Raw genomic sequence first — 22055 nt, forward strand, 5'->3', positions numbered from 1 at the left:
TGTGACATCATCCGTATGTCATCGCCTGCTGAGCAGCTGCCACCGGGACCCAGGCTCCCTCCTTGACGCTGAGCCCCTTACTCCGAGGCGGCTCGCACCACCCCGCTCCCTTGAGGACAGTGCCGAAAGGAGGCTCGTGCAGCGACCTGTTGATGAATCGGCAGCTGCTGCTCCCGGTCCCAAGGACCAGCTGCCTCCGGCACACCCAGCTGTTTGCTAGCACTGGTCCTTCCCCCTGCAGCTCCACAGCCTGTCGCCATCTTTCCAGCAGGCTCGTTCCTTTCTTGCTCCCTCGCTCCCTCCCCAGCGCCCGCTGCCACATTTTGATGGCTCAAAGCCTCACTTCTAGGCACCAAAGACGCATTTTAGGCTCCAAAGCCTCATTTTGAGGCTCCAAAGGCTCCATTTCAGTTTGCAATGTCTCCTTTTTAGAGTCCAAAGCCGTAGTTTTAGCTTCCAAAGCCTCATTTTCAGGCTCCAATGCAGCATTTGTAGGATCTGGCCAGTCATTTGGAGGGTCCAAGACGCATCTTGAGTGTTCAAAGCCTCATTTTTAGGGTCCAAGCCCCTGGTTTAGGGCCCAAAGCCTCATTTTTAGAGTCCAAAGCTTTGATTCTAGCATTGAAGCATCATTTCTAGGGGTCCAGACCCTCATCGTTAGGGTACAAAGCCTCATTGAGAAGTTCTAAGCCCCGCTCTTCAGGTTCAAAGACTCATTTTGAGGGCCCACAGCATCATTGTTAAGGCCCCAAGTCTGATTTTTGCGGCTCCAAAACTTGCTTTATAGGGTCCAAAGGCTCATTTTCGGGCCCAAACCCTCATTTTTAGCTTCCAAAGCCTCCTTTGCAGGGACCAAAGCCTCATCTTCAGGAACCATAGCCTCCTTTTTAGGATCCAGTCTGCAAGTTGGAGGGCTCAAAGCCTCATTTGGAGGGCCCAAAGCCTCAGTTTAGGGTCCAAACTCCTCATTTAGGGTACAAAGCCTCATCTCTTTCATGTCCAAAGCTTTATTTTGAGCCTCCAAAACCCCAGTTTTAGAGTGCAAAGCCCTAGGTTTTGGTAGCAGAGCAGCATTTGAGGGAACAAAACCAAATTTCAGGGTTCAAACCTCTTTTTCATTTCCAAAGCCCCATTTGAGGGCTCAAAGACCCGTTCTTAAGGCCCAAACCCTCCTTTGGAAGGCTCCAAACTCTCATTTGGAGGCTCCAAAGTGAGATTTATTGGGCCCAAACTCCTCTTTTACACCTCTAAGCCTCCTTTGGAGTGCCCAAAGCCTATATTCGGGACCAAAGTTTCATTTCTTGGGGCCACAGAGGAACCAAGAGGCTCCCCTCCTTTGCAGGGTCCAAAGGGTCATTTGTAGCATCTCACCCACCCTATTTAGTGCCCAAAGGCTCATTTTCAGGGCCGAAATCCTCATTTCTAGGATCAATACATGTTGTCTTTTACCCAGAGCCTTTCTTTAGGGACGCCCCAGTTTCATTTTAAAGGCCCTAACTTTCATTGCTAGGGCAGAGAAAGCTTCTTTTAGGTTCCAAAGCTACATTTACAGTGTCCAAAGCCTCATCTTTCCTTTCCAAAGTCTTAGCTCTGCCCTCCAAAGCCTCATTTTAGGCTCCAAAGCCTCATTTTGAGCCTCCAAAGCTTGAGCTGTAGTTTGCAAACTCTCCTTTTTACAGTCCAGAGACGCATTTTTAGTTTTCCAAAGCCTCATTTTCACGCTCCAAAGCAGCATTTTTAGGTTCCAGGCAGTGGTTTTTGAGGCTCCAAGCCATACCTTGAGAGTCCAAACTCTCGTTTTTGTGGCTCCAAACCTATGATTTAGGGCCCAATGCCTCTTTTTTAGGTCCCAAAGCTCCAGTTTTAGTGTCCAAAGCTTTGATCCTAGGATTGAAAGCCTTCTTTTGAAGGCCCCAAAGCCTCATTTTTTGGCTACAAACTCTCATTTACAAATTCCAAACCCCGCTTTAAGGTTCAAAAACTTATTTCAAGGGCCCAGAGCATCCTTTTTAAGGCCTCGAGTCTGATTCCGAAGGTCCAAAGCCTCATTTCTAGAGGCCAAAGATTTGATTCTAGGGTTGAAAGCCTCCTTTTTGGCGTCCAAAGCCTCACTTTTAGGCCCAAAGACGCAGTTTTAGGGTTTTAATCCTCTTTTAGGGTAGAAAGCCTGCGGAATAAACTATTGGGGGGCAACTTACTGAAACTATTGGAGGCACACTTATTGAGAGTAAAGTTATATCCACATTTTACAGAACTAAGAAAGCATCTAGGGTGGGACGTGGTCGGCATGTACCGTGACAGTTTCCCCAGACAGCCTGACCTGCATTCTTAGATGTTTGCACACCAAGGGAGCTTGGCGTGCTAACTCTGAGAGAACGGAGGGTGGAATGGTGTGGAGATAACCATGGCCAGGCTTAACACCCATTGCATGGATTTACAACTTTACTGCTAAAGGTTTTACATACTACAGAGATAAATATCTTTAAAACTGTAACTGTAATGATCTCATGCATAAATATACACAAAGATGCCCTAATATCACACATGTCTATAGCTCAACGAATGCTCCTACCAAGGGAGTGGTTCCCTTCCATAGCCACTGAACAAGTAAAAGGATGGAACAAAATGACATGATCAAGATCTGCAGCAAAATTTATATTTCCATTTAGCTTTAATTTTGAGCTGCATTTAGTTGTGAAAAGTGCCAGCCTGACAGCTCAGAAGCACAAAGTGCTTGATCCTCTGTGCCAGAACAGCACAGGCACTGGCCAGGCAAGCTGCCTGCCTACTTGTTGCCCTGTCAATACAATATATAATCAAGAAAAGTACAATGGAGATAGAAATGTTCTTTCTCCAGGTATTTGATGCTGGCAGCCTCTCGCCTCCAGCCTTCCTGCACCTCAGGAGCTCGGAAAATGACAACAAGAAATGAAAGCAACGAACACTGGCACTGCATTACTCATGGAGTGGCTCTTCTCCTCAGAGCAGTGGTTGCTCTTCATCATCACGAAGACTAATTGTCTGGTTTTGGGGGAGTGCCTTGGAAGCAACGCAGGGGCCCAATTTAATAGATTTTCATCTAGACAGAGGGAGACAGTCTGTGGCCGAAATATCTCACACAACAGCCACACTGTGAGAGAAAGGCAAGCGTTATCCTTGCTGTATTTTTGAGACACCAACTTCGGTAATGATGAAACACCAAAGATAAGTAACTTTCCCCAGCTCTCACTAAGCATGCACTCACCTTTTCCAGTTCCCTTTCACTAAACTACACAAACCCTCTCTCTACAACAATAGATTACACATGCCGGGACTATTCCCTGGAATGGAGGCCAACTGGCACAATTACCCTTGGCCACTTGGTTGCATTTTGTTATGTAAAATTTGGATGCAGAATGGCTGCACCCAAAATGCCCACTGGGAAATCTCCCGGCCCATTCCCACTCGTGAGCGGTGCTGAGGAATTTGTTGAGCTTTTCAGCTGACATGGGCCAAACCTGCACCTGTAAACCTCCAAAAGATTTAGCACTACGGATGATCAAGGTCCAGCTCAGGGGAACGCTCACTGGTGCTGTCTAATTCAATACCACAGATGCTGCGAAAAGTTCTCCCTCAGACAGCATCTCATGCCAACATACACAGGGCAGGCTTTTCAATACTCTCTTAGAACAGCAGTAAACAGAAGCAGAGGAAAGCAATGTGAATACACCAAGCTCGTCCACTATCTCAAGGATAGAAGAGTGGCTCATTATCTTAAGGATAAAGCCCAAAGTGCATCGGGCTTCAAACCCAGTGTTCAACTGGAATTAATTTTTTCCCTTACTGTGATGAACAGGTAGAAGGTGTGGGAGGTTTTTTGTTTGTTTTTTGTTTTTAAACTTCTTACTTTTAAATGAAAAGGGAACACAAGGTTATCAAGCACCTACAAAGAGGACAAGGCACTATCAGAAGTGTAGAATCTAGTAACAAGAAGTGACTGAAGAAATGGAGACAGAAAATGGGAAGGGTCAGCAAGTACCTAAGCACAATTCATGAGTGAAGCGATCCTGTGAGCACGGCACTTTCTGCCATCAAAATACTTGTTCAGCAAACAGTTCACTCTTTCAACAAGAGGACATCAGAGCAATTCAGAAGTGAAAAGGGAACACATATCTTGAAAGACAATGCCTGAAGAGGCATTGGGAGGAAGGAGAGATTGGAAGAGATCTCCAGGCCCATCATAAACTCACCGAACTCCATATTAAGCACTAAGGGGTTGGCTGGTTGCTTTCTCTTTTCCTTATTTCCATTGGAAGGCTGTTGCAGAACCCAAATCTTCCAAGCATTAAGAGTTTTCTTCCAGTTTTCACCTTAAATTTACTCAGGACCCACACCTTCAAGCTTAGTAACTGTTCTCCCTAAATGGTATTTCCCTCTTCTGCATTCACAGAGTCACCCCGCTCTTCTTCCACTTGTTTTTCCAGCCTAAGCAATCAAGAACTCCTGATGTCATCACACATCTCCATCTCCCATGCCCCAGCAATCCCTGCAGCTCTTCTCTCCAGTTATTCCGGGGAGTTCATCTTTCTGTACATGAAGGACCAGCAGAGGCAACCACGTCAGATGATCTGTGCTCTGTTCGATGGCATCAACTCTTCTCGACACTTCCTGAAAATACTTTGCCTGACACACTGCAGTTGTAGCACTTTCTTATGCCCACATCACACTGTTGGCTCCCAGCTGCTCTCTTGTGCTTCCCTTTAGCTACCTGTAGGTCTTCTTCCCCCTCCTCAGTTTGGCAGCTGAAGAACATCCAGCTTATGGCTCTAAATTCTGCCCCCTCTCCTAAATATCTTCTTGGTGTCTCAGCTTTCTGCCCTTCAAGTAAGTAGCTTATCATAACAGGACAAGGATAGCACTGGTTTTTCCCCAAGTAAGTATATACTTATAACCTGTTTATTTCAATATAAAAATTAAGAGGAAGGAAAAAATGACAGCTAAGTGGAAAGTTAAAGTTTAATTTGGTGCTTAAACACCTTGAATACTTATGCTTCGGCTGTAGCAGAGGGCTGGCACTTAGACGATCAAGCCAAAAATCTAGAGTTCAAATTACAAAATAACTCATCCGAGGGAAGAAAAAATGTATATATACAAAAATCGCCATATGTTTATAGTGCCTTCTCAGCACAGCGTTTCTCTTATGGCACCAAGAACTTACTGGTATGAAAAATTACAAATTTTATGTGCTATTTAAAGCCATTTACAGTTAAATCAACAATAGTGAGAAAAATAGTCCAGAATTGGACCTGCAGAATGGGAGATGATTCGTGCCTTTCTCAACAGCTTTTGCTATTGATGAAGCTTACAACCATCTCACTTTTTTAGGAGTGACATTCTTTGTTAGTATTGGTCTGTTTGGAAACTCATCAGGCTGGCTTGTTCATCACTGCAATTTTTCAATCAGAGGAAAGAAAGCACTAAGGAAGAACTAAGCAGAGAGAAGGCCAGCAGGTATCAGTTTCAACTTTCACCTGGGTGCAGAATGAAGCTTCTATCTGAAAACAAAAATTGCATCTTTATCAGGATACTGGCTATTCTAGGAAGTGTCTTTTTTCCACCCTTTCCTTCACTAAAAAGCTTTTAGGCCCAGATGGTTTTCTCCTGATGCAGAAATGTGAAAGTATTGGGAAGCTTGCACAGCTATATAGGAAAGCTGTTGCCCACTTAACCCTGTAGCTAAGGGTAGATGCTGCAATGTTCGCATTCACCTGCAAACAGCAGTTGTCTTTGCCTCATGCCCTAACATATCACAGGGAAGCCATGTCATGAGGAAAACGTGCTCAATTACAATTTCCCAGCTGGATGAGCAAGGACACCACTAGTGGGTCCGTAGGTCAGAAGCCCAATGCTGGTGCCACACCTCAGGTTCTTGACACAATGACAGGTCAACATGAGAAACTTGAAAGTGGGGTGGTTTACCGTTGGAATGCCAAAAATAAAGAAGAGATATGGCTTGTGTGGGACTTAAAAAAAAGAAAGGAAGATTTTACTCTCTCTAGATTACATTTTCCAAAATGAAATGTAATCTGTAAAAAGCATTCAAGACAGGACTAACAACTGCCATCAAGTAAAACAGATTTCCTGGAATTATTCTGGAATCATATAATCCCTGTCCTAAGGAAGCTATCTGCCTTGAAGATGCAAGACAGTCAGTGGCCTTTCTACGGTTGCTCAGCTACATTTTAGTTCAGCAGTCAGCATGCAGCCTGGGTTTTGAAAGAGCTTGTACTGGATAGGAGAGTCAGAGTTGAACTGAACTACCACGTGAAGTCGAGGGGAGAAGAACACAACAAAACACATTTACTACAAACTGGTATATAGTTGACAGAACAGTAATCCATTTGGCATGGCAGACTTGCCATGATTTAGATGCTGCTAACACCTCTGTAAGAAGCTGTTGTTATTTTATGGGCTGTTATTATACTCATGAAACAGCCAGCCTTCGTTGGCATGAGGACTGGAGTGAGACCCCTGTGAATTACTGTGCTCACTGACTCAGTCTGCAGAAAATCAATAAACAAAGAAATAATAATTTTTTAAAAATCACATATTGCACAAAAGAGCGCCTCCTTCAGAAATGAATGGCTCTATAGATAAAACAATGGATTACATTAGTTTCTCATTATTTCTTAAGTTCTCTGTCCTTTGCTTTGACAGGCATTGAGTCAAGCTCTCTCTGTACTCAGAAGCTCTACAGTTGGATATCCCAGCAGGAGCAGTGGGGGACAGCAGCCAGATAGACCAAGACCTACTACTTGTTCTTTCTGTTAAGTCAATAAACCTTAAGGAGCATAAAGGTTACACCTCTCATAGCAAAACCAGAATGGGATGAAGGGGCTTGAGATTTTTGGAACTGGTGTCCCATATATCGTAACTATGGAGCACGAAAAACTGTATTTTTGATCACATTTCACAGTTCCTTCATAGTGAGAAGAAATTTCATTGCAGGAATTTTCATACCACTAAACTGACAAAAAGGTATACAAGCCTTTTTATCCTTTATACGTGTTCCATAAAACCGTTTTCCACTCTCGAGCTCACGATCGCTCTAAGCGGAAAGTCCTATCTGCCGCACGCTTGTCATAAACCAGGCAGGATACGACAAAGTTTCAAACACATCAGTACTTATAAAATTAGAAACTTTAAAACACAAAAAAAAAGGAAAATAAAGAAAAAAGGGTGCTGGAGTAAAAACTATTTTCTACCTTGACTCTTAGGTTCTTAAGCTGCCCGTTTTTAACATTAATGTCTCTGTATGCCAAGGTCATGAGTGCACCAGTTCTGCTATTTGTGGATACCAGGGAGAGATTATCCGCCTTTCACCAGCTCAGGCGCTCCACCTACTCTTATTCACGGATTTGATTTATTTGAATTTCTAAAGGTTTAAAAGGTCAGAATCCGCCCCTCCAAGGTATAATGGGCAAAAGAGTACATTTTAAATGAAATTAATTACGCTTCTCTTGATTTAAATACAAAAAGTTAGCCCCACTGGCACGTTCATCCACAAGAATGTTAACACCTCCAGTTTCATAGACACCTATAAGTTATTTTTGTAAACAGCAAATTACTAAACATAGTACCACAGTCTATGAAAGAGAACAAGAATGCATGCAAACAGCATTTTTGTTTTTGACTAGAAAATTAAAATCTCTCACAGCAGATAAGCCTGAATTAAAAATTAATCAAATCTCGACCCCAAATGGGGTATGGGTTATGTTAGGCCACATATCTGCCACATACGCCACACACTCGACTCTTGAAATCGATCAGTTAACAGTTTAATCACGTGCTGAGAGTCTGACCGCCAACACAATCTAACAAGAAGAAGTATTAAGACAAGCAGAGCTGTATTTAAAGAAGTGGGGTTTCTCTTTCCCCTCCTGAGCGTTTGTCACCCAGAGCTGGCTGAATTTTTGATCCTGCAAACTGCTCCCCCGTGCTTGTATGCTCACTCTGGGAAACACAGACAGCTATTTGAATTATTTGCAGGTACAATCTTTGCTTACTTTCTACTTTGAATGAAATGAAAACATACATTTAGCAATAAATGCAGCATCGTGCTCCTTACCTTGCACTCATTTTTCTCTAATAGTTCAGTAGTTTAGAATATTTGAGGATATTCTTTTCCAAACAAGGCACTGAAAATAAACCACTACCAGTATCCCCTCATTTTCAGTAACTGCTGATACCTCATCCCAGAGTTCCTTCCAAAGTGTACCATGCTGCATAAAATAAACTGGGACCATTTAAAACTTTCTTTGGCCTGGAGCACACAGCACACATCACAGTTTTTTGCTATGTTCTTGGTAAGAGGCAGCAAAATGAATGAAGTCCCCAGGCTACACACAGGGGGTTAGGGGGAAAAGCTCTGGATCCTACACAGTTTGGGGGGTAAGGAAAAGGATGGGAACCAGTTTTATGCTCAAAATGCAACAGTGACATTTTCCAAATACCTTGCTGACCAGACCAAAACAAGAGTTTGGAACATTAACAGCAATAAAAAGAGCACATTTCAATATTTTAAATGTGTTGCTATGCAAGGTAGAGAACGGATGAATCAGAGGAACATGCCGCACGTTCCAGATGCAGATGTTTGCCTAACAACCGACAGGGGCCTACAGCACCGGCTGCTGTGGGAGGCTGCCCAGTAAGGACCAGTGCCGACTGCGCGGAGGAGGAACCCAACACGTTCCTATGCACTCGGTAGCTCTGGATGGCAGCAAACGACAAGAAGAGCTGTTTTATCCTGTAGGACAAGGCAGGGCAGCTGCAGGAAGTTTCTTCTGTGACTGCACGTGTTCCCACCCACCCAGCTGTCATCAGCCATAGTTACAGCACAGAGAAACACCTCTGTTTCGTGCACACGCCTGCACAGAAACACAGGCAGAGGGAAAAAATCCCTTGGGTATCAAATGCAGAAATAGCACTGAAAACCCTGTCCTCAGACAGGGCCACTGCAGTGTTTTCCCAGGTCAATACACAGCATCCCTTGCGGCAGGATCACCAGCGCACGTGTATTGCTTGCTGTCATTTCCATCTTGATCTATCAGTTGGCACTTGCTACCTCCAGACTGCAGCAAGGATAAAAACGATTCCGATTACAAGCAGCACAGCACCCTGTGAACCCGCTGTCTGAAGTCCTGTATTTATAGGAATGGCTTGGAAAAATAAAAATCTGCAGAGACCGCTGGCCCCCGCACACGCTGTGCTTTCTGAATAGGGCATATGTATTAAATTGGCAAAGTAAGGACTGCGACACCTCTCACCTTGCCCCTCTTTGCCTCAGTTTGGTGCGGGAGCTCATTTCCCCAGTGAAGGTACCACAAAAACAGCCTCACAGGGGGAAAGGAAGGGGAGGGGATAAGGGAAGAGGCGGACACAGAGAAGCAGCTTTGCCTTCCCCTGTTAAAGCCACAGCCCACTCAGGAATCATGTTTCCAGCCTGCAGAGTGAACAGCACAACATCGCTACCAATGGAGTACGTAAGCTCTTTGTATCAGCATCACTGCTTTGAGCAATTGAAAGGTTCTGCGGAGTCATTTGACCAGCCAACAGGCTGCCCACCAAATGAGAAGCAGAATGCATTTGCGAGACGAGGCAGCAATAAGCTTTTAATCGGTTTCCAACCAGAGCAATTCAAGTGAGGTGCTGTATTAATGGATTTTCTCCTCTGCAAAGCCTCACTGCCGGGGCTGCCCTGGCTGGGCCCAGCCCCAGCCTGGGCCTGCCCATCACACCGGGCGCTTTGGAGCTCCCCCCGCCACCCCCAGGCGGCCATCAGCCAGGAGACACCCCTGTGCCCTCCCAAGGGCCTCACTCGCCTCACAGGCAGGCCCAGGCACTCAGGGTTGCAGGTGGTGGCGGACGGGAGGGTGCGGTGCCTGTAGCGGCGGTGGGCAGGGACCTGCTGAGGCCTCTGGGGTGCGCGGTGACAGGTCTGGGCCTGCGGCGGGCCTAGGCCACGGCCTGTCGCCCTGGCAGCGCGCGGCCCTGTGCTGGGAGCGGAAAGGAAGAGCCCGGCTCCCCTGCTCAACCGGCCGCCCCCTCCCCGCAGCTGGGGCCACCAGGCTCCACCATGCCAATGGTGAAGGAGGCGCGGAAGCGGGGCCGGCAGGAGGCGGGTGAGGATGGGGAGCTGGGCTGGCTGCTGGCCGCCTCAGCCAAAAAGGTACTGCGGCAGAAGATCGAGTTCCAGCCCGCCAGCCGCGGCTTCTCCGGCCAGCGGGAGCTGCTGCGGGGGAAGTACCTCCTGCTCAACCCCCGGGCCGAGGGCACCGGCCTCCACCGCAGCGCTGAGGAGGGGCTGCCCGGCAAGCAGGGTAGGTAGAGAGGGTGAGGGGGGCCCTCCCCACGCCCCACAGGCCCGCAGATCACCGCCCCTCTCCCCGCAGGCGGCGACCATGCCCCGAGGGGCCTGGGGGACGGGATCCCCGCACCCCAGAAGGTGCTCTTCCCCATGGAGCGCCTCTCCATGAAGTGAGAGTGGATCTCCCAGATCGGCACCGGGCTGCACAACCTGGGGAAGACCTGCTTCCTCAACTCCACGCTGCAGTGCCTGGCCTACACGCCGCCGCTCACCAACTACCTGCTCTCCAAGGCGCACAGCCGCACCTGTGAGTGGGGAGGCCCGGCTGGGCAGGTGGCAGGGCCGGGGCGGCCTCGCTGCTGGGGAGGAGCGCCCGCCTGTCCTGCTCCCAGTGCTGCGCTCAATACCTCTGGACGTGGCTCTGTTGAGGGGTGTGCGGGTGTCGGGATGCGCCTGCTCTGCTCCCTCCTGCCCCTTTCTCCATCGAGAGGTCGTTCCTGCATATGGCTCGTGTTTCCTGGACGTGGCAGTGTTCCCGAGCTCTGCATCCTTGCATGCGGGGAGGCTTTGTCTCTGCTGGGCACAGCCAGGACTAAGATGGGTCTGCTGGCTTCCTGGGGGTCTGAGCAGTCCCCCCTGCCTGTGGGGACTGCGTGAGGACAGGGCAGAAGGCTGCATACAGGCAGCGGGAGCTGTTTACGGGTGGCTTTGAAAGGGAGTCCGGTGGGCACTGCTCGAGCTGTGACCAAGGGGAGCATGTGGGGCTCGCAGCCCCGTCCGTAGGGCTCCTGCGGGGTCTGCCCCTCAGGGCCGACCTGTGGGCTCCTCTAGCAAGTACTGTGACCTGTTTTCCATCCACGTGGATGCTGTCTCATCTGGGGAGGTTGCAGTGGCTGGTGCTGTGACTGGGGCTGCGCCAGCCGAGGTGGCGCGTGCTGGTCCCTCTGTACCTAGGATGCCCCAGAGCTCGTAGCACAGAGCTCACAGGGCAAACTGAGCGTGGCTGAGCTGTGTTGCACTGGAGATCCCCTTTCCCCTGTACTGCCTCCATGTCTCCTGGGTTTGTCCCCAACGTTCTGTCTTTTCCTCTCCTGCTTCAGATGACCAAGAAGGCTTTTGCGTGATGTGCGTTATGCAGAAGCACACAATCGAGGCTTTTGCCAAGAGCGGCAAAGCGATAAAGCCAGAGTCCTTTATCCAAGACCTCAAGAGTAAGATTGGCTGCCCTCCCTTCCCATAGTCGTGCAGGAGAGCGGTGACTAATGCAGAAGCAGAACCTTTGAGATCGGGGCAGGTCTTGGCAGACGGCTCTTCTGAGATGGCTCACTGAGCCTGCTGGGGGCTGGTGACTTCATGGGCTGCGTGGGGCTTCCCCCGTGGCCAACAGGAGTCTGACATCTGGTTTGGGTTGAGGGGGCTCAAGCCCCGGAGTCCCTGCCCCAAGACAGGGAGGTAGGGGCTGCATCTGTTGCAGCACATGCTGAGGCTGATTCCTCCCTCTCCTGCAGAGATTGCCCAGCCCATCCGCTTCAGCAGGCAGGAGGATGCGCACGAGTTCCTGCATTACACTGTTGACGCCATGCAGAAGGCCTGCCTGAAGAGCTGTACCAAGTATGTGGGGCCTCTGATGGCCTGTCACTGCTCTTCTCCACTGCTCCCTCACTGGTCCCCTGTAGCTGTGAGAGGGGAGTATGGGGTGAACATGTCCCCCGGCTCGGACTCATAGAGGGAGGTTCTGACTCCAGGGGCCTGGGGTGGATGGCCCAACTCTCCATCCCTCTGTGACACAGCTCTGGGCCATTGTCTGCCTTCTCCCTTCTCCTGACACCTCCGCCCCAGCATAGCTGTGGTCCTGTCCCCAAATCCTGAGGCTGTGGTGGGTTTGGATCCTGTCCCAATTGCCAAGGATTCCAGGCATGCTTGCTAGTCCGGCCCCAGCCCTGTGGCTGAGCAGCTTTCCCCTGGGCCCTCCATCCCGGGAAGCCTGTGTTGCCTCTATCTGCGGTGCCCAGCTCTGAGCTCCGGCCAGGAGTTTCTGCTCCTTCTAGAGGAAGGTGTGCATCGGAGCCTGGTGCCACCCCTTGAGCTCTGGCACTGAGAGAGCAGACTGGCAGAGGCTGTGACTTCCCTCTGCCCCCAGAGCTCTGCAGCCTGTCTGCTGGCCAGAGCGTGTAGGGGAGCTGTCCTGAGGACACAGCGGTGGCCTGCAGGGGTGGCTGTTGCAGAGGGGCGGTGTGAGATCTGGTGCTGCTGTCTCTAGGTTGGATCACCAGACCCAGGCCACGATGCTGGTTCACAGAATCACTCAGGTTGGAAGAGACCTCTGGGATCATCGAGTCCAACCGTTGCCCTGACACCACCATGTCAACTAGACCATGGCACTAAGTGCCATGTCCAGTCTTTTCTTAAACACATCCAGAGATGGTGACTCCACCACCTCCCTGGGCAGCCCCTTCCAATGTCTAATGACGGTCCTGGTTTGGCCTAAACCAGGCCAATTTTCCTTTCAGTGATTTTTACTTTCAGCTAAGTCTCTTCTAAGTAACTGCACTTTCTGAGAGTAACTGCATGTTTTGCAGACAGTGTCTGCTTCCAGGACTGATAACGCTCGAAGTTTGTAGTTATCACTGAGGCAGCGGTAAGGATGTTATGTAGAAAGGCTCTTGCTGTACTTAGTCTTAGAGAAACCAAGGTCACTGCTAAACTCCTCACTGCTTACGAGTGAAGAGCCGAAGGGGGGGTCGCACCTGCAGGGAGGAGCGGACAGGGCAGGTGACCCAAAACTGACCAACGAAGGTATTCCATCCCATACACGTCATTCTCAGTATAAAGCGGGGGGGATCACGAGGGTCTCGCCCCTTCGCCCCTTGCCTTCTTCTTGCCCCTTCCGCTTTCCCTTGCTGCTTCTGCTGTGTTTGGGTGTTTCTGCTGCTTCGGGCTGCTTCTGCAGCTTGAGCCTTTGGCCAGTGTCCGAGGAGGACTCTGTTTTCCTGCTGCCCCTGATCCTGAGCTGTGCATCCCTGAATCCAGCTCTCGACCCTCGCTGGGCCCAGCCTGGGCCTTCCCGGAGCCTGCCCTGCAGTGCCAATGGTGACGTGGCCGACATCGGGGGAGCTCAATCTTGGGTTTGTATATATTTGTATATATTTTATTATTTCTATTATTACTATTATACTCCTTTTGATTATTATAGTGTATTAAAACTGTTTTAACTTTCCAACCCATAAGTCTCTCTCCCTTTTCCCTTTCCCTTTCCCTTCGGGTGGGGGGAGGGTTAACAGAGAGCGTCTGCCACAGGTTTAATAGCCGGCCCAGCTTTAAACCGTGACAAATGACCCTTTCTGAAAAGAAATTCTTCCTAATGTCCAACCTGAACCTCCCCTGGCCAAGCTTGAGGCTGTGTCCTCTTGTCCCATCGCTAGTTGCCTGGGAGAAGAGGCCGACACCCACTTCACTACAACCTCCCTACAGGTAGTTGTAGACTGCACTAAGGTCACCTCTGAGCCTCCTCTTCTCCAGGCTAAACAACCCCAGCTCCCTCAGCACTTCCTCGTAGGTCAGACCCTCCAGAGCCTTCACCAGCTTGGTCGCCCTCCTCTGGACTCGCTCCAACACCTCAACATCTTTCTTGAAGTGCAGGGCCCAGAACTGGACACAGTACTCAAGGTGCGGCCTCACCAGTGCCGAGTACAGAGGGACGATCACTTCCCCAGACCGGCTGGCTACACTACTCCTAATAGAGGCCAGGATGCCACTGGCCTTCTTGGCCACCTGGGCACACTGCTGGCTCATGTTTAGCCGGCTGTCGAGCAGCAGCCCCAGGTCTCTTTCCGCTGGGCCGCTTTCTAACCACTCTTCCCCCAGCCTGTAGAGCTGCATGGGGTTGTTGTGGCCCAAGTGTAAGACCCGGCACTTGTTCTTGTTGAACCTCATGCCGTTGGTCTCGGCCCATCTATCTAACCTGTCCAGATCCCTCTGTAGGGCCTTCCTACCCTCCAGCAGATCGACGCTGCCACCCAGCTTGGTGTCATCTGCAAATTTGCTGAGGGTGCACTCAATCCCTACGTCTAGATCATCTATAAAGATATTGAACAGCACCGGCCCCAGAACTGAGCCCTGGGGAACACTGCTAGTGACCGGCCGCCAGTTGGACTTTGCCCCATTCACCACCACTCTCTGGGCTCGGCCATCCCGCCAGTTTTTAACCCATTGAAGAGTCCACCCATCCAAGCCCCGGGCAGCCAGTTTGTCTAGGAGGATGCTGTGGGAGACAGTGTCGAATGCCTTACTGAAGTCTACATAGACTACATCCACAGCCCTGCCCTCAACTACTAAGCGGGTCACTTGGTCATAGAAGGAGACCAGGTTGGTTGAGCAGGACCTGCCTTTCATGAATCCATGTTGGCTGGCCCCGATGCCCCGATTGTCCTGCATGTGCCGTGTAACGGCACTCAGGATGATCGGTTCCATCACCTTGCCTGGCACCGAGGTCAGGCTGACAGGCCTATAGTTCCCTGGATCGTCCTTCCGACCCTTCTTGTAGATGGGCGTTACATTTGCTAATTTCCAGTCAGCTGGAACTTCTCCAGTTAACCAGGACTGCTGGTAGATAATAGAGAGTGGTTTGGCAAGTTTGTTTGCCAGTTCCTTCATTACTCTGGGGAGAATCCCATCCGGGCCCATAGCCTTGTGGGTGTCCAATTGGCACAGCAGGTCACTAACCGTCTCCTCCTGGATTACGGGGGGTTCACACAGCCACCCGTCCCTAACTTCAGGCTCTGGGGGCCGAGTCTCCTGAGGACAACTGGTCTTGACATTAAAGACCTAGGCAAAGAAGGCATTGAGCACCTCTGCCTTTTCCTCATCCCCTGACACTACACTACCCTCCTCGTTCAGCAAGTGATGGAGGCTCTCCTTGTCCCTCCTTTTGCTGTTAATGTATTTGTAGAAACTTTTTTTGTTATCTTTGACCGTAGCAGCCAAATCAAGCTCTAATTGAGCTTTGGCCCTTCTAATCTTCTCCCTAGCTGACCTGGTAACATCCCTATAGACCTCCCAAGTTACCCGACCCTTCTTCCAGAGCAAATAGGCTCTCTTTTTTTCCTTAAGTTCTAGCCTAAGTTCTCTGTTTAACCAGGCCGGCCTTTTTCCCTGACGGCTTGTCTTCCTACAGACTGGGACAGCCTGTTCCTGAATGTTTAGCAATTCCTTTTTAAAGCACGTCCAGCCTTCCTGGATTCCTTTGCCCTTCCGGACCAACTCCCAAGGGACTCTGTCCAACAACCTCTTAAACAGGCTAAAGTCTGCCCACCGGAAATCTAAGGCAGAAGTTCTGCTCTTGCCCCTCCTTACTTCCCCCACTATCGAAAACTCTAACATTTCATGGTCACTATTCCCAAGAGGGCCACCGACCCTCACATCTCCCACTAGTCCTTCTCTGTTCACAAACAACAGGTCAAGGTTCACCAGATCTTTGGCAGTTACCTGCGGTCCCGTGGTGACTGCTGGCTGCCAGGTCCTGGGCCTGTGACTCTCAGGGCTGCTGTTTCCCCGAGAGCCTTGCAGTAAAAATATTTTGGGAAAATTGCTAAGCATGTGTAAATTATCCAGAGCTGCAGCTGGTCAGTCTTGCGGTACCTGTGGGCCGTGACCACTGTTGTGGCGATGGAAAAAGCTGTTGGCTGTGGGTCCCAGCTCATGGCCACCAGCAAACGAACCCGTGTTGGCAGCTCTCTAGCAATATTTGTTGTCCCAGCACATAGTGGAATTGCCAGCCTTCCTCCTTGCCAGGCTGTGAATCCCGGTGCTGACATCCCAGAGCCCAAACTCAGAGAGGGGCAATACTGCAGCTGCCTGCGCTGTGCTGGGGTTGTGGCGGGTGCAGGTGTTGTGCCAGGGTGTGCTCATTGCTCTTTCTTTTGCAGTGAAGTGCTCGGTGTGCAAGAGCATCTCGGACACCTATGACCCTTACCTGGACCTGGCACTGGAGATCGAGGTACTGTAGCAGGGTCAGGGATGGGGAGGAGCTCTGCTCTCGCGGGGAATGTTCCTGCAACTGCACCATGACTGCTCTCAAGGCTCCTTAACCTGCCAGTGTCAAGGCACGGTGCAGGCAGGAGGGAAGCAGGTTCCGTTGTTGCGCTGCCTTCTCTGTCTGGCAAAGCAGTGCCCATTGCCTGAGCATGAGTCACGACTCCTCCGTTGAGGCTCCATGGTGTTGGGGGCCAGTGCCCAGCCGGTGGCAGGCTCACGGGTTTGGTGTACTCTGTGGCCCTGTGCTCATGCTCTGTGTTATCTCTTGGGGCCAGCGCCTGGGCAGGGAGCCGGGCTGTCACGTGGACAGGCCACTCGAGCCCTGACCTCTCCTCTGTCCTTGCAGCAAGCCGCAAACATAGTGCAGGCGCTGGAGCTGTTTGTGAAGCCAGACGTGCTGGGCGGGGAGAACGGCTACATGTGTGCCCAGTGAGTGTGTGGGGCTGCGGGTGGGAAGGGCCGCTGGTGTGCTGGTGGGAAGAAGGTAGAAAGCCTGCCGCCATATGGGAGGGCTTCTCTATCTGCCTGCTCCACGGCTAAACCATGAGGGATGTGGCCATGGAAGCCTGTGAGGAAGGCTGACACTCCTGAGCTCTCTCCTCTCGTGTGGAGAACCTGGGCCAGCAGCCATGGCCGTGAGCAGGTGCCCTGGAGCGGTGCCTGTGTCAGCAGGGTCATTTCTGTTGGGTTTGCCATTTGGCCAGGGCTGGCAATCGTCTGGGTGGTGGACCAGCTTGAGTAGCTGGAGCTTTTCCTGTGCAGATGCAAGCAGAAAGCGACGGCCAGCAAGCACTTCACCGTCCACCGAGCCCCCAGTGTTCTTACCCTCTCGCTGAAGCGCTTTGCCATCTTTGGGGAAGGCAAAATCACAAAGGTGAGTGCTCGTCGATGCAGAGCTGGGGCTGTCTTCTGGCCCGAGGCCCTGCTGCCCAGAGCAGGGTGGGAGGTGGTCCTGTGCACAGCGCGAGCTCTGCCGCAGTCCTACAGCCCTTCCCCAGCTGCGCGGTGCGGTGGGAGTTTGGCTCATCCTGGCGTCTTCCTCACCATGACCTGTGCCTGTGGAGAGCACGTCACTCTCTCTCGAGACATGGGACTCGTAGGACAGCTGAGCTGCTCTTGCTCTAGCAAGAAAGCCATCTGCTGTGCAGGCTCCTGAGACATCCTCTCTGTGCAGGACGTGGGGTACCCTGAGCTGCTGAACATCCGCCCGTACATGTCTCAGAAGAACAGGGATCCTGTCATGTACGGACTCTATGCAGTGCTGGTGCACTCTGGGTACAGCTGCCATGCAGGGCGCTACTACTGCTACGTGAAGGTTAGCCCAGGGCGCTCTCTTGGCACCCCCTCTGGGCAGGGGGCTGGTGGGTGCTCGTGGGTCCCTGTAGCCTGCAGAAAGGAACATGCTCAGCAGCTGTGCGTGGTGTGGAGCACTGGATGGGGGGTACAGGCTGTGCTCTGCACATAGGAATCATGAAGGTCTACTCTCGCAGATCCCCTGGCCTGCCCTGGGCCTCCTGTGGGTTTTGGGGAGAGGAACTCTGCCAACGGACACTGTTCCTGCTGCTCTTCAGGCCAGGAGGGTCCCTGGACACAGCCCGACCCCATTCTCTCTTCTCCTTCCGCAGGCCAGCAATGGGCAGTGGTACCAAATGAGCGATGACCGGGTGCGCTCTAGCAACATCAAAGTGGTCCTCGAGCAGCAGGCCTACGTGCTGTTCTACCTGAGGTGAGAGCGCCCTGTGCCTCCGGCCCCTCTGCCCCCGCTCTCAGCATCTGGGACAGGGCTGGGAGCACGTGCCTGGGTGTGGGAAGGAGCTTGGCCCAAGTAGCTCCCAATGCCCATGTGCAGGCGCTGGCTCGGAGGAGGGTGGCAGGGAGAGGTGCAGCCCCTTGTCATGGTTTTGCTGTAGATCAAGAGCACCTCACCTCCTCGGAGCCTCTGGCTCCTGTTCCTTGTGTGCATCTCTGATGAGAGCATTCCGGTCGCTCAAACCCTCTCAGTTAACGCATGTGCTTCTCTGCCTTCACCAGAACCCCCAGCCCCAGGGAGAGCTCGGAGGGGCCCATTGCCAAAGCTGTCTCCAGCCTGCCTGGCCGCACGGGCGGCCTCTCCGATCAGGTCAAGAGAATGGTGACCAACAGGCTCCTGTCTTTGCCACTGATGGGCCGTGTGAGTCCTGATGGCTGCTCTCGGCCGGTGCTCCACGAGCCTGGAGCTGCTGCCCCTCCGTGTGCTCTGCGAGGGCAGGGGGGCTGCAGCTTCGCCGGGAGGCAGGCGCACTGCTCCGAATGGGCAGGCGTGAGGGAGGGCGGTTTGCAGGAGGGATCCTGCTGAGCCAAGGGTTCTATGTGTTCCTGGGGAGGGACGGGGAGGGCAGTATCGCTCTCTGTCCTTGGCTCCTTGAATTCTCTCCTCACTGAACTTCTCTCTTTCTCTTTATGTAGAGACCAGACACGCAGCCGGGGAAGAAGCTGCCAGGGATGGAGGAGGTTGGAGTCCCTGTGGCCCGCAGCACTTCTGGGAAGGGGCCAAAGCTGCCGAACAGAACTGCTCCACCAAAGCTGCCTGCTGGGTCCCCATCACCCAAACTGCCCCTCAAAGCCGCCCACACGGCCACAGCACTGCCTGGTGATGCAGCCTGGTATCCCAAGAAGCTGCTCACCTTCCTGCAGCTGCCTCCCATGCCCAAAGCAGTTCAGGGCTTCTGCGGCACCGGCAATGCAAGCAGGGCCAAAGCCGAGCTGCCCCGGCAGAGCTCCTGGGACAGCAAGCAGCCACCTGCATCAGCCAAGCTGCTGACAGGCTGGAGAAAGGGGCTGACAGGAACCACATGCAGTTCAACAAGGGGAAGAGCAAAGTCCTGCACCTGGGCAGGAACAAGCCCTTGCACCAGTATATGCTGGAGGACCGCCAGATGGAAAGCAGGTGTGCAGGCACCTGGGGTCATGGTGGAGCCCAGGCTGACCAGTGCGGAGCCAGCAAAGTGCCCTTGGGGCAAAGAAGGCTGACTGCATGCTGGGCTGCAGCAGGCAAAGCATTGGCAGCAGGTGGAAGGAGGCGATCCTTCCCCTCTTCTGTGTCCAGCTCTGGGCTCCGCAGTGCAAGATAGATATGGCCATACTGGAGAGAACCCCCATGCCGGCACTGCTCCCAGCTGCGCCCCCAGGTTCTGTTGGGGTGGGAACATTGGTCCGTTGGAGCCAACAACCACCAGTGCAGCCACCACCTGCCCCTCGCAGACCCAGGGAACGCAGCCATTGGTGACCTTGGGCTGCAGTGTTTTGTGGCCAACGCCACGGCATGGCGTGTTATGGGCCAGGGGCCCATGGCGCGCAGCTGCCCCTTGCTCTGCCGGGGCCCGGCACAAGCCCTCGGCAGCCTCGGGCAGAAGGAGGAGCAGAGGCGGGAGCTGGAAGCGCTACGGGCTGAGCTGGAGGCAGAGCAGCTCCAAACCCAAGAGCTGCGCTGCTGCTTTGCTGCCAGACTCCGGGGGCTGAAGGCGGCTTTGGGCAGGGAGCGGCAGCTCCTGGCAGACCGGCTCCAGTCCCAGTGGGACCAGCGGCTGGCTCAGGAGATGCAGCAGCTGCCGGAGCTGACCCAGTGGCAGGGGGTGGCAGAGACCCGCTGGCTGCTGCGCTTGAAAGAGGCTGAGCTCCGCGATGGACAGGAGCTGCTGCGGTGGGAGTGTGCCGCCGCCGTTCAACAGACACAGGACCTGCAGCAGCAGCTGGCCCAGGAGATGGTGAGGCCCAGCAGGAGCGGCAGGGAGGCCCAAAGCAAGCTCCAGGCTGTCCTCGGCAAGCTACGCTGGGAGACTGATGGCTGCCAGCCCGCCTGCATCCGCCACCTCCAGAACCAGCTGCAGCTGGAGAGGAGACTCTTCATCAAATACATCCTGCAGCGGTTCGAGGGCGAGCTTCTTGCCTTCCCCTGCACAGCCCAGCCCAAAGGCCCTCCTGGGCACCAGGGCCATCAGGAGATGCAGAGCTCCTGCTCCTCTCACTGAAAGGGCCCCCAGGCCCTGGCGGCACTACAGGAAAGACCGCCAGAAAGCCACAGCGCTGGGCAGCAAACAACAGGCAAGGCTGTGGCAGATGCTCAGCTTCAGGTGTCAGAGGGGGAAGGCTTGGTGCTGCTTGGCAGCACATGCAGCTGGCTCCTGGAGCAGAAAACCCACCTGAAGTGTCTTCCAGAAGACCTGGAGAGGCAACAGAGCACCCTTGAGACAGAGAGCCACCTCCTGAAAAAGGAAGGCTCTCCAGGGGCATGCAAGGACGCACAGAGGCTGCAGCAGAACAATGTTCAACTGGCTGCCCTCGCCTCGCAGCTGGAAGAAAGACGCAGGCAACTGCAGGCGACCATCCATCGCCTGATCAATACTTGAGTGCCACTGCCCACCCAAATCTCCACTGAGGAACTGTGCATGGCACCGTTTCCTCAGCAGGGGGATGGAGAAATGGGAGAGCCTGCTAGAGCTTGGCTGGCACAGGAAGAGCAGGATGGCTTCTCACAGAAGGCAGCTGAGGAGCTTCAGGCCCAAGTGGCTGCAGATGAAGAGCGCTCCTATTATGTGAGCACTACAGCTGAACTTGTGAAGAGTTACAGCTGCAGCTCACGGACATGACAAATGAAAACACTCGCCTGGCTGAAGAAAATGCTCTCCTCCGTGGGCAGATGGGTTTGACAGAACAGGTTCAAGCTGACAACGCTGACCTGAAACAGCAACTAGTGCGAGTGGCAGAGGAGCAAGATTCGGCACTCCACACGAACGTCTGTCTTCAAACCCAGCTGGGAGAGGCAGAGTGTGAACTGAAAGCCATGAGAGAAATGGCAGAAAGGAGTCAACAGCTGGAGAAGGAACATGAGGAGACAAAGTTGGTGCTCCAGAGGAAAGAAGAGGAAGGTGAGTGTTTGCAGAGGGCTCAGACAGAAGTACTCAGGGAACACAAAGAAACCCTGCAGCTGTTTCAAGCCCAGCAGATTGAATTCAATGATAGGTATCAGAAGCTCAATGAAAAATGCCAGCAGCTCCGTTAGGAACTTGAATGGCTGGAAAGAGAAAGATCCAACCGTACCATTTCCAGGCTGTGCCAGGCTAACCTGGCAGCAGACATGGAGTCCATTCTCCTGGAGGCTATGAGAAAACAACCAGCAGAACTTCGAGCATTCATAGCTCGGTACAGCTATGATCCTTTCGATGGTCCCAATGAACAGCCTGAACTAGAGCTTCCTCTAGTTGCTGGACAATATGTTTACATCTTTGGGGACATGGATGAAGACGGTTGGTATGTGGGAGAGCTGACCGATGGCACAAGAGGATTCGTCCCCTCTAATCTTGTGGAAGAAGTTTCAGATGACGGACTACCTGATGACACCACAGTCTCTCCAGAGACAAGTGACTGGTAGCAGGACACAGATGGTGTCTGTCCTGTCTTCTTCTGTCTTCTTATTAAATCTTTTCTTAACAATCTCTCTGTGTCATCTCACTCTCCATCCTGTGTGTGTTGTGTGAACTGAAAGGACTATGAGCCAGCTACTGGGGGGCTGGCGTGGGTGGACTGGGTGCCAGGTCCTGGAGCCAACCAGGGGGCATGGGCACCCCTGGCTTGTGGTGCCAGCGACTGCAGTGGGTCCCAGTGCAGCTACTGGCATGAGTGGGTGGTCTCAGTGCATTTA

At 52.3% G+C, this 22055-nt stretch overlaps 1 pseudogene; it reads left to right on the forward strand.

The window, feature by feature from the left end:
- Positions 1 to 10114: 10114 nt before the first annotated feature.
- On the forward strand, positions 10115 to 20385 carry LOC137667308 (ubiquitin carboxyl-terminal hydrolase 36-like; annotated as a pseudogene).
- The last annotated feature ends 1670 nt before the right edge of the window (positions 20386 to 22055 follow it).

This window comes from Nyctibius grandis, chromosome 9 (genome assembly GCF_013368605.1).
Source record: "Nyctibius grandis isolate bNycGra1 chromosome 9, bNycGra1.pri, whole genome shotgun sequence".
Taxonomy (NCBI): Eukaryota; Metazoa; Chordata; class Aves; order Nyctibiiformes; family Nyctibiidae; genus Nyctibius; species Nyctibius grandis.